This window comes from Neophocaena asiaeorientalis, unplaced genomic scaffold (assembly GCF_003031525.2).
Source record: "Neophocaena asiaeorientalis asiaeorientalis breed wild unplaced genomic scaffold, Neophocaena_asiaeorientalis_V1.1 scaffold102, whole genome shotgun sequence".
Taxonomy (NCBI): Eukaryota; Metazoa; Chordata; class Mammalia; order Artiodactyla; family Phocoenidae; genus Neophocaena; species Neophocaena asiaeorientalis.
In genome coordinates this window covers 1,606,954-1,620,639 of record NW_020175078.1, presented here as the reverse complement: position 1 = coordinate 1,620,639, position 13,686 = coordinate 1,606,954, and positions in this window count along the sequence as shown.

Sequence of the window (13,686 nt, the reverse complement as noted above, 5' to 3'; positions counted from 1 at the left end):
GAGGCCCCATTACCAAAAAAAAAAAAAAAAAAAAAGGTTAATTCTGACAGAGCAGCATTGGAATTAAAAAGAGCTTGGAGGAGATTCAAGATGGTGGAAGAGTGAGATGTGGAGATCACCTTCCTCCCCACAAATACATCAGAAGTACATCTACATGTGGAACAACCCATACAGAACACATACTGAACACTGGCAAAAGACCTCAGACCTCCCAAAAGGCAAGAAACTCCCCACATACCTGGGTAGAGCAAAAGAAAAAAGAAAAAAATAATAGGGACAGGACCTGCACCAGGGGGAGGGAGCTGTGAAGGGGGAAAGGTTTCCACACACTAGGAAGCCCCTTCGCAGGCGGAGACTGTGGGTGGCGGAGGTGGGGAAGCTTCGGAGCCACAGAGGAGAGCACAGCCACAGGGGGGCACAGGGCAAAGCGGAGAGATTCCCACACAGAGGATCGGTGCCCACCAGCACTCACCAGCCTGAGAGGCTTGTCTGCTCACCCACTGGGGTGGGTGTGGGCTGGGAGCTGAGGCTCTGGCTTCGGTTGGATCCCAGGGAAAGGACTGGGGTTGGCAGCGTGAACACAGCCTGAAGGGGGCTAGTGTGCCACAGCTAGCCGGGAGGGAGTCCGGGAAAAACTCTGGACCTGCTGAAGAGGCAAAAGACTTTTTCTTCCCTCTTTGTTTCCTAGTGTGTGAGGAGAGGGGATTAAAAGCGCCGCTTAAAGGAGCTCCAGAGATGGGCGCTACCCACGGCGATCAGCATGGACCCCAGAGAAGGGCATGGGACGCTAAGGCTGCTGCTGCCACCACCAAGAAGCCTGTGTGTGAGCACAGGTCACTATCCACACTTCCCTTCCCGGAAGCCTGTGCACCCCACCACTGCCAGGTTTCCGGGATCCAGGGACAACTTCCCCGAGAGACCGCACGGGGTGCCTCAGGCTGGAGCAACGTCCCACTGGCCTCTGCCGCCGCAGGCTTGCCCCGCACTCCATGCCCCTCCCTCCCCCTGGCTTGAGTGAGCCAGAGCCCCAGAAGCAGCTGCTCCTATAACCCCGTCCTGTCTGAGCAATAAAAAGACGCCCTGAGGCGACCTACACACAGAGGCGGGTCCAAATCCAAAGCTGAACCCCGGGAGCTGTGCGAACAAAGAAGAGAAAGGGAAATCTCTCCCAGCAGCCTCAGAAGCAGCAGATTAAAGCTCCACAATCAACTTGATGTACCCTGCATCTGTGGAATACCTGAATAGGCAAAAAATCATCCCAAATTGAGAAGGTGAACCTTGGGAGCAATGATATATATATATTTTTTCCCTTTTTCTATTTTGTTAGTGTGTATGTGTATGCTTCTGTGCGTGATTTTGTCTGTAGAGCTTTGCTTCTATCATTTGTCCTAGGGTACTGTCTGTTTGTTTTTGTTTTTTTCTTTTTTTTAGTATGGTTTTTAGTGCTTGTTATCATTGGTGGATTTGTTTTTTTGTTTGGTTGCTCTCTTTTTTCTTTCTTTTTTTTAATAACTTTTAAAATTTTTCAGTAATTATTTTTTATTTTAATAACATTATTTTATTTTTTCTTTCTTTCTTTCTTTTTTTCTCCCTTGTATTCTGAGCCATGTGGATAACAGGCTGTTGTTGCTCCGGCCAGGCGTCAGTGCTGTGCCTCTGAGATGGGAGAGCCAACTTCAGGACACTGGTCCACCAGAGACCGCCCAGCTCCACGTAATATCAAACGGCGAAAATCTCCCAGAGATCTCCATCTCAACACCAACACTCAGCTCCACTCAATGACCAGCAAGCTACAGTGCTGGACACCCTATGCCAAACAACTAGCAAGACAGAAACACAACCCCATTCATTAGCAGACAGGCTGCTTTAAATCATAATAAGGTCACCACAAAACACACCACCGGACGCAGACCTGCCAACAAAAAGACAAGATCCAGCCTGATCCAACAGAACACAGGCACTAGTCCCCTCCACCAGGAAGCCTACACAACCCACAGAACCAACCTTAGCGACTCGGGGCAGACACCGAAAACAATGGGAACTACAAACCTGCAGCCTGCGAAAAGGAGACCCCAATCACAGTAAGTTAAGCAAAATGAGAAGACAGAGAAACACAGCAGATGAAAGAGCAAGGTAAAAACCCACGAGACCTAACAAATGAAGAGGAAATAGGCAGTCTACCTGAAAAAGAATTAAGGGTAATGATAGTAAAGATGATCCAAAATCTTGGAAATAGAATAGAGAAAATACAAGAAACTTTAACAAGGACCTACAAGAACTAAAGAGCAAACAAACACTGACTACCAACACAATAAATGAAATTTAAAATTCTCTAGAAGGGATCAATAGCAGAATAACTGAGGCAGAAGAACGGATAAGTGACCTGGAAGATAAAACAGTGTAAATAACTACCGCAGAGCAGAATAAAGAAAAAAGAATGAAAAGAATTGAGGACAGTCTCAGAGACCTCTGAGACAACATTAAACGCACCAACATTCGAATTATAGGGGTCCCAGAAGAAGAAGAGAAAAAGAAAGGAACTGAGAAAATATTTGAAGAGATTATAGTTGAAAACTTCCCTAATATAGGAAAGGAAATAGTTAATCATCAAGTCCAGGAGGCACACAGAGTCCCATACAGGAAAAATCCAAGGAAAAACATGCCAAGACACATATTAACAAAAGTATCAAAAATTAAATACAAACAAAAAATATTAAAAGCAGCAAGAGAAAAATAACGTACAAGGAATCCCCATAAGATTAACAGCTGATCTTTCAGCAGAACCTCTGCAAGCCAGAAGGGAGTGGCAGGACATATTTAAAGTGATGAAAGGGAAAATCAAAAGCAGTTCTAAGAGGAAGTTTATAGCACTAAAATCCTACCTTAAGAAACAAGAAACATCTCAAATAAACAACCTAACCTTACACATAAAACAATTAGTGAAAGAAGAACAAAAATCCCCAAAGTTAGCAGAAGGAAAGAAATCATAAAGATCAGATCAGAAATAAATGAAAAAGAAATGAAGGAAGCAATAGCAAAGATCAATAAAACTAAAAGCTGGTTCTTTGAGAAGATAAACAAAATTGATAAACCATTAGTCAGACTCATCAAGAAAAAAAGGGAGAAGACTCAAATCAATAGAATTAGAAATAAAAAAGGAGAGGTAACAACCGACACTGCAGAAATAAAAAGGATCATGAGAGATTACTACAAGCAACTCTATGCCAATAAAATGGACAAGCTGGAAGAAACGGACAAATTCTTAGAAAAGTACAACCTTCTGAGACTGAACCAGGAAGAAATCGAAAATATGAATAGGCCAATCACAAGCACTGAAATTGAAACTGCGATTAAAAATCTTCCAATAAACAAAAGCCCAGGACCAGATGGCTTCACAGGCGAATTCTATCAAACATTTAGAGAAGAGCTAACCTATCCTTCTCAAACTCTTCCAAAATATAGCAGATGGTGGAACACTCCCAAACTCATTCTATGCGGCCACCACCACCCTGATACCAAAACTAGACAAAGATGTCACAAAGAAAGAAAACTAGGGGACAATATCACTGATGAACATAGATGCAAAAATCCTCAACAAAACCATAGCAAACAGAATCCAACAGCACAATAAAAGGATCATACACCATGTTCAAGTGGGGTCTATCCTAGGAATGCAAGGACTGTTCAATATACGCAAATCAATCAACATGATAAACCATATCAACAAACTGAAGGAGAAAAACCATATGATCATTTCAATAGATGCAGAGGAAGCTTTCGACAAAATTCAACACCAATTTATGATAAAAACCCTCGAGAAAATAGGCATAGAGGGAACTTAGCTCAACGTAATAAAGGCCATATATGACAAACCCACAACAGCATCGCCCTCAATGGTGAAAACTGAAACCATTTCCACTAAGATCAGGAACAAGAAAGGTTGTCCACTCTCACCACTATTATTCAACATAGTTTTGGAAGTTTTAGCCATAGCAATCAGAGAAGAAATAAAAGGAATCCAACTCGGAAAAGAAGAAGTAAAGCTGTCACTATTTGCAGATGACATGATACTATACATAGAGAATCCTAACTATGTCACCAGAAAACTACTAGAGCTAATCAATGAATTTGGTAAAGTAGCAGGATACAAAATTAATGCACAGAAATATCTGGCATTCCTATACACTAATGATGAAAAATCTGAAAGTGAAATCAAGAAAACACTCCCATTTACCATTGCAACAAAAAGAATAAAATATCTAGGAATAAACCTACCTAAGGAGACAAAAGACCTGTATGCAGAAAATTATAAGAAACTGATGAAAGAAATTAAAGATGACACAAAGAGATGGAATGATATACCATGTTCTTGGATTGGAAGAACGAACATTGTGAAAATGACTATACTACCCAAAGCAATCTACAGATTCAATGCAATCCTTATCAAACTACCAATGGCATACTTCACAGAACTAAAACCAAAAATTTCACAATTTGTATGGAAACACAAAAGACCCTGAATAGCCAAAGCAATCTTTAGAAAGAAAACCAGAGCTAGAGGAATGAGGCTCCCTGACTTCATATTATACTACAAAGCTACAGTAATCAAGACAGTATGGTACTGGCACAAAAACAGAAAGATAGATCAATGGAACAGGATAGAAAGCCCAGAGATAAACCCAGGCACATATGGTCACCTTATCTTTGATAAAGGAGGCAGGAATGTACAGTGGAGAAAGGACAGCCTCTTCAATAAATGGTGCTGGGAAAACTGGACAGGTACATGTAAAAGTATGAGATTAGATCACTCCCTAACACCATACACAAAAATAAACTCAAAATGGATTAAAGACCTAAATGTAAGGCCAGAAACTATCAAACTCTTAGAGGAAAACATAGGCAGAACACTCTATGACATAAATCACAGCAAGATCCTTTCTGACCCACCTCCTAGAGAAATGGAAATAAAAACAAAAATAAACAAATGGGACCTAATGAAACTTCAAAGCTTTTGCACAGCAAAGGAAACCATAAACAAGACAAAAAGACAACCCTCAGAATGGGAGAAAATATTTGCAAATGAAGCAACTGTCAAAGGATTAATCTCCAAAATTTACAAGCAGCTCATGCAGCTCAGTAACAAAAAAACAAACAACCCAATCCAAAAATGGGCAGAAGACCTAAATAGACATTTCTCCAAAGAAGGTATACAGATTGCCAGCAAACACATGAAAGGATGCTCAACATCATTAATCATTAGAGAAATGCAAATCAAAACTACACTGAGATATCATCTGACACCGGTCAGAATAGCCAGCATCAAAAAGTCTACAAACAATAAATGCTGGAGAGGGTGTGGAGAAAAGGGAACCCTCTTGCACTGTTGGTGGGAATGTAAACTGATACAGCCACTATGGAGAAGAGTATGGAGGTTCCTTAAAGAACTAAAAATAGAACTACCATATGACCCAGCAACCCCACTACTGGGCATATACCCTGAGAAAACCATAATTCAAAAAGAGTCATGTACCACAATGTTCACTGCAGCTCTACTTACAATAGCCAGGGCATGGAAGCAACCTAGTGCCCATTAACAGATGAACGGAAAAAGAAGATGTGGCACATATATACAATGGAATATTACTCAGCCATAAAAAGAAATGAAATTGAGTTATTTGTAGTGAGGTGGATGGACCTAGAGTCTGTCATACAGAGTGAAGTCTGTCAGAAAGAGGAAAACAAATACTGTATGCCAACACATATATATGGAATCAAAAAAAAAAAAAAAGGTCAGGAAGAACCTAGGGGCAGGACAGGAATAAAGACGCAGACCTACTACAGAATGGACTTGAGGACACAGGGAGGAGGAAGGGTAAACTGTGACAAAGTGAGAGAGTGGCATGGATATATATACACTATCTAATATAAAATAGCTAGCTAGTGGGAAGCAGCTGCATAGCACAGGGAGATCAGCTCGGTGCTTTGTGACCACCTAGAGGGGTGGGATAGGGAGGGTGGCAGGGAGGGAGACACAAGAGGGAAGAGATATGGGGATATATGTATATGGATAGCTGATTCACTTTGTTACAAAGCAGAAACTAACACACCATTGTAAAGCAATTATACGCCAATAAAGATGTTTTAAAAATGATTAATTTCTTTAGTGATTAGAGACAGGAAATTAAAATCACAATGAGATACCAAGTGCTATCAAAGATATGGAGTAACTGGAGTTTCCATAAATAGCTGGTATGAAGATCAATTTGGTATAACCACCTTTGAAAAGGAATTGGCAGTAACAGCTAAAGTTAACATATACGTACCCTGTGACTCAGCTATTAATACTGCAGGTCACAGACCTAACAAAAATAAATACTTATGAGTACCAGAAACCATGTACAAAAATGTTTATAGCAACATGATTCTTACTATCCTCATGGTGAAAACAATTCATATATCAATCAGGAGAAGAACAGATTGATCATGGTATAAAGTGGGAACTACACAGCAGTAACACCAAAACACAAAGTATTGTTCCATGCCAATAACACTGACATATCTCAGAAATATAATGTGAAATGAAAAGCAAAACACAAAAGAATGCATATGACATGACTATGTGGATATAATGTTTGAAAACACACCAAACAAATCTGGTGGGTTGTCACTGAAGGGAGCCTGAAGAGAGCTTCTGGGGTGCTGGTTATCTATGTCTTCACCTGAGTAGTGGTAACAGGTACCCTCACTTTATGCTAGCTCATCAACTGTGCCTTTATGATGCATGTATCTTTCTGGATGATTGTTTTACTTGAATAAAAGTACCAATTTAGAATAAAGAAAAACAATCCCAAAATACGTACTGTGCTGGGTGCTTTCCCAGTTTGTATACTTTTCATTCTCATATCTAATCTATGAAGCAGGTATCATTATTTCCAGGGTGTAGAATATGAATCTGATGCTCAGAGATGTTCTGAGAATGCCAAGGTTAGACAATACCTTGTCACTCTCATAAAATCTCCCCAATAGAGGTGCCTGGATCCTCTCAGTTTTCCCTTCATGATCTGTTTTCAGAAAATGATTTGATAAAGCTGTAACACAATACTAAATTGTAAATGGAAAGCTCATAGCTGAGGAAGACGCCATAAAGAATGGACACAGACATTTGTTTGATGAAGAACGTTGTAAAATTGGAAATACCTGGTAAGGAAAGAGTGGGAATCCCAGGGGCCCCCAGGGAAAGAAAGTAATTCCCTCTCCCCTTTGTAAAACAGTTAATGTTCAGAAATATGCGGGGAGATGAGGGCTAAAAGTATGCTGGATGGACGCAGGTACAGCTGGGAAACTCATGGTCTAACAGACATAAATGCAAGCCACAGATGTAATTCAAAACTTTCTAGTAGCTACACCGAAAAATAGTAAAATTAAGGTGAAACTGACTTCAAGACTATATTTTATGTAATCCCACATATCCAAAATACGATTTCAACGTGCAAACAACTTAAAAAGTGATTAGTGAAATATTTTGCATTCTTTTTCATGCTAAGCCTCAAAAGTCAGTGTGTCCTTTACACTTACCACACATCTCAATTAGTTTTTCATCCTTTAAATCTACATTTTGATCTTTATTTAGATTTCATAAAATTTACAGCAGAAAAAGTAGTTTCACATTCCTAACTTGTTCCAAATATTCTTAAAAATTCTCCCATAACTGAGTCTTTATAGTTTTATATCAATTAACTAAAATTGAGTATACTTAAAAGTTCAGTCACTCGGTCACACTAGCTGCATTTCAAAGTTCAGTAGCTACGTGTGACTAGACGTACCATGTTGGACAGCATGGGTATCGAAGAATGGGGAGCAGAGCCACCCTGGGGAGTTGTCGTGAAATTAGGAAGTGATCTACTGCATTGAAGAAGCCTAACTGGAAAACCTCCTTTACCTCATCCAGCATCAGACAGGTGAGAGATACTCCCAAAATCAAAACTTTGGTAGCATGATGAAACATGGATTATTCATTTACCTGCTACTAAATTATTGTTATTTTAAGTCTTCCCATAACTTCTAAGTTCTAAGTAAGACTATATATGAAAAAAATACCAAAATTATTTATTCAAAGTCTTTGACTTTAAATTGAAGAACACATTTTAAAGCCAAAGAATGCAAAGAAATGCAAAAATCCACTAAAGTAAACTTGTTTAGTAGAGTTGCAAGCATTAAGTAGACAGAGACACATACTAAAAGCCTAACTTTCTTTAAGTACTGAATCTGCCATTATAAACTACAAATAATGCTCAGGATATCTCGATAAGGTCTACAGTAAGAATATACTAATTATATGTTCTACCTATATATATGTAATTAACACATACTGTGTTAAATTTATGAACAAAAGCCCTGTTATTTTCCAGTCTCAATTGGTTGAGAAACTATTCCCCAAAACTGATTGGCATGATACACATATTTTCTTACAAAAACATCTAGAATCAAGCAAGGGATATTCAAAGAATCAAACTTATGGCATTTTTAAGCTAAATAGTCAGAGCACATTTGGAATTTTATATATGTATAATGTTCAAGAGAACTTGGCCTACTGAATAACAAGTGAAACTTGTAATTTCAATATAAAATATATATCTGAATAACAGATTTAGACTTAGAATTTTAAGTTTAAATATTCCTCAATCTATAAACAATATTGAGATATATTAGGGAATCTAAGTATAACTACGTGTTTCATTGACTTGTTATATTAAAAATTACATAAGCATATGTCAGAGAGTTGAAGTACTCAAAGGAGAAACTAAAAATATTAAACTTATAAATGTGGTTTAAAATGTTTGAAGAAGTTAAACTATATTATAATTGGGACCAAAAAATAATCAAAGGCACCCTCAACAGTGATGATAAATAATTGCTATGTCTGCAGAAGGAATATTAAGTTTAGTAAATTGAACTTAAAAGCTAAAGAAAAGCTGATTTGGAGATTTACAACTTTAACAAATTTAAAATTATTCATAAAACAATTTTTTTCTTCTTAAACTCTCTTATCTTTATATAATTTTCCTTATACATTTATATATCAGGGGATTTCTGGACAAATTAACCTCTACTTTGTATGAAGGCCAGCATAGTATAGATCAGGAGTTGGCAAACTTTCTCGAAAGGGCCAAAAAGTAAGTATTTTAGAATTTGTAGGTCATACATTTTCTGTTGGTAACTCCTCAACTCTGCTGTTGCAGCATGAAAGCAACCATAGACAATATTGATATATAAGCAAATGGGCATAGCTGTGTTGCAGCAAAACTTTATATGCAAAAACAAGTGGTAGGCTAGATGTGGTCTATGAGCCGTATTTGCTGACCCCTGCTAGAGAATACAGATATTGTTTCTGCTATCATTGGGACCTGAAGTTGAATTCCAGCTCTGCCATTCACTATGTGCCCTTGATGTTCTTGCCTTGAACTAGGGTAAGTATATTGATTTCACAGGATAAGAGAAAATATTAAATGTTATAATGCATATAAAGCTTCTGGCATGGAGCTTGCCTAATAAAGTTTAGCTTGGGAATTTCTTTACAGAGCAGATGCCACTGAGTAAAGCAGCAAGTTTAGGGAATAAAAAAGAATTCCACTTGTGATGGTATGTGTGAGATGGCTCAACAAACGATAGGAAATGTAGTCATGGAGTTCTAGGATAGAGTGCAAGGAGGGGGATAAGTGGGAGTTTCAATTTGGCTCATCAGGGTAGGCCTCATCGAGAAAGTGGCCTTTGAGCAAAGATGTAAAGGAGTTAAAGAAATTGGCCATGGGGATACAGGTGGAAAGAGAATTCTGGACGGAAGAACCATCAGCACATTAGACACAAAGGGAATACATACTTGAAATGTTCAGTGAGTAGGCAGGAGGCCAGGGTGTCTGCAGCAGAATGAAAGAGTAGGAAATTATAGGAGATGAGATTAGAGAAGTACTGGGAAAGAAAGCAATCTTGCAAGTCATTGTTAAGACTGGCTTTTCGCCCAGAGGCATGACATGATGTGATCTCCATTTTGAAAGTATCTCTCTGACAACCATTATGGAGAACAGTACGGAGGTTCCTTAAAAAACTAAAAACAGAGTTACCATATGATCCAGCAATCCCACTCCTGGGCATATATCTGGAGAAAACTCTAATTAGAAAAGATACATGCACCCCAATGTTCACAGTAGCACTATTTACAGTAGCCAAGACATGGAAGCAACCTAAATGTCCATTGACAGAGGAACGAATAAAGAAGATGTGGTACATATATATATATATGGAATATTACTCAGCCATAAAAAAGAATGAAATAATGTCATTTGCAGCAGCCTGGATGGACCTGGAGATTATCATACTAAGTGAAGTAAGTTGGACCCAGAAAGACAAATATCATATGATAGCGCTTATATGTGGAATCTAAAAAAATGATACAAATGAACTTATTTACAAAACAGAAATAGAGTCACAGATGTAGAAAACAAACTATGGTTACCAGGGAAGAAAGGAGGTGGGAGGGATAAATTGGGAGATTGGGATTGACATATACACACTACTATATATAAAATAGATAACTAATAAGGACCTACTATAGCACAGCAAACTCTACTCAGTACTCTATAATGACCTATATGGGAAAAGAATCTAAAAAAGAATGGATATATGTACATGTATAACTGATTCACTTTGCTGTACACCTGAAACTAACACAACATTGTAAACCAACTACACTCCAATACAAATTAAAAACAACAACAAAAAAGAAAGTATCTCTCTGCTGTGATGGGAAGTCCACAGGGGGCCAGGAAGGAAGTGGAGATAGCAGGTAGGAAGGGATTTTGGTAATCCAAGTGAGACCTAATGGTGGATCTACCCAAGGTCACTTCAGAGGACATGATGAAAAGTGGTCTTATTCTGGATATATTTAAAATAGAGGCTAAAATGTTTGGCCATGGATTGTCTAGTAGATATGGAATGTGTAATAGAAAGAGAGGGGTCAAGGATGACTCCAAGTTGGGGGTGGACCAGATCATATCTACGATCTCACCTCAACATAATCTTTTATGATTCTCTGATTATAGAGGATGCATCCTAATTATCCGTGATCCTCAAAACTTGGTGTTTGGGATAAAATAGGTAAAGCAGTTTGCACCCTGGGTTTCAGAATTTACTGCTGTAGAGTTTTTCTCCCTTTGGAAAAGCAGAGGCCAAGGCCAGTGTTGTGGGAACATGCATTGGCTCAAAATGTATGATCAACAAATATTATTGTACTAGGCATCAGACAAAGTCAGAAGCAATGCTAAGCTATTAGCCTTGCCTCCCTTGGGATAATATTTTAGTCAAAACTCATTAAACGATAAGCCTTTGCTTTTTAAGAAGGAATGAAGAACCACTGGTGGGAAAATGGTTCTTTCTAGTGTTACAGGCAAAAGGAATGGGGATTCTGCCTGCCACTGGAGTCTGGAAACTGTCTGAGGAGAAGTGTTGTTTCCATGTCCTTAGATGCTCTAAAACCAAATCTTCCTTCAGCAGCTTTCCTCTGAAATACTGTGCCCCCAAAAAGCTGAGCCACAGTCCAGGAGTAACCATTAGCATCAAGCCACCAGCTACAGCTATGCATAGAGAAAATGTTCCCAGCAGCTCATATACATCATTATTCCACACTGGGCCAGAAGAAGAGATGGGGTAACACAACTGTTGGCACACTGGAAACTACCAGTCCATTTTTGGATTGGGTTGTTTTTTTTGTTATTGAGCTGCATAAGCTGCTTGTAAATTTTGGAGATTAATCCTTTGTCAGTTGCTTCATTTGCAAATATTTTCTTCCATTCTGAGAGTTGTCTTTTGGTCTTGTTTATGGATTCCTTTGCCGTGCAAAAGCTTTGAAGTTTCATTAGGTCCCATTTGTCTATTTTTGATTTTATTTCCATTTCTCTAGGAGGTGGGTCAGAAAGGATCTTGCTGTGATTTATGTCACAGAGTGTTCTGCCTATGTTTTCCTCTAAGAGTTTGATAGTTTCTGGCCTTACATTTAGGTCTTTAATCCATTTTGAGCTTATTGTTGTGTATGGTGTTAGGGAGTGTTCTAATCTCATACTTTTACATGTACCTGTCCAGTTTTCCCAGCAGCACTTACTAAAGAGGCTGTCCTTTCTCCACTGTACATTCCTGCCTCCTTTATCAAAGATAAGGTGACCGTATGTGCGCGGGTTTATCTCTGGGCTTTCTATCCTGTTCCATTGAGCTATATTTCTAGTTTTGTGCCAGTACCATACTGTCTTGATTACTGTAGCTTTGTAGTATAGTATGAAGTCAGGGAGCCTGATTCCTCCAGCTCCATTTTTCATTCTCAAGATTCCTTTGGCCACTGGGGGTCTTTTGTGTTTCCATACAAATTGTGAAATTTTTTGTTCTAGTTCTGTGAAAACTGCCACTGGTAGTTTGATAGGGATTGCATTGAATCTGTAGATTGCTTTGATACACAGATTCCCAGGTGTCACACCAGCACTACCAAATCAGGTGGCTGGGGGTTGTGTTTGGGAATTGTGTTTTTATTTTGTTTTGTTTTGTTTACTTTCCCCAGAAGATTTTGATGGAGTTGACCTGGATCAGATTTTCCAGAATGGGGCTTTGGGTCTTCCCACAATTACTGTGAACATAATATTTAGAAGTGATTCCAAAGCAGTTGTCACAAAAGAGCTGAAGGCTCTAAGAAGTTACAGCCCAGATGTGCTTTGGGGCAGATTTGTCATTCACGGTGAGCCTGAGATGTGACCATTCAAGATAATGAGCTGAGGTCAGGGGACTTTTCCACGGGTCACTCTGAAACAATCACCTACAGCTTTCTCTCTTTAACTTTTGATTACCAAATGATCAGCTTTGCAACCTTCTTGGAGAACGTAATGTTGTTTGTTACTTTATTTTCATCATCAGCAAATTGCTGATCCCTGCCGAAGTTCGGTGAAACAGCCAACCATACAGCCTTCAAAATAATTCACATTAATAACACGAGTTTGAAAGCCCTCTCATTCCTTTCTTGGCATCTACAAACTGCTGACTCACACACCTTTCCCTGTTGAGTGTGTTTAACTTCATATTGCAGCTTAATAGTTTCATTCCAAAACAAAGACTGGAATTAGAAAGTTCAGGGAGAGAGTGCAGTAGGTGAAATGAAAGTTTCAGTATTTGTTACCATATACAGAAATCTTAAATTACCTCTAAATAATACACAAGCTATGACATGAGGCTGAAATGAATCTGTGACAGAATGCCTTATCCAGACTCAACTTCCCTTCTCCTAGAAAAGATAGAACAAACTGTTCTGTGGAATGTTTTCAAATTCAGGCATTTCCATTTCAAATTCAAATTTGTCATGTAAGCTTCTGGATGATCCAGTGACAAGAGCTGGTTCACCCATTGTTTCAGCCAAAACCCAGGCTTTTTATTAGTGGAGCATGAGGTTATTAAATCAGTTGCTTTTCCCAGAATGAATTTCAATATGTTACAATTTATGGCCTTGGTTTGTCGAGCATCAACAATTAGCATGTTAAAGAAAAGTGCAAGTCCGTTTCTGGCAACTACACAGTCAAAGTTCCCCACCTCCACCCCTACTCTGGGGCAAGACTATAAAGTCAATAAGTAAAGTTAAGGTAAAATCATATGCATTGTGAT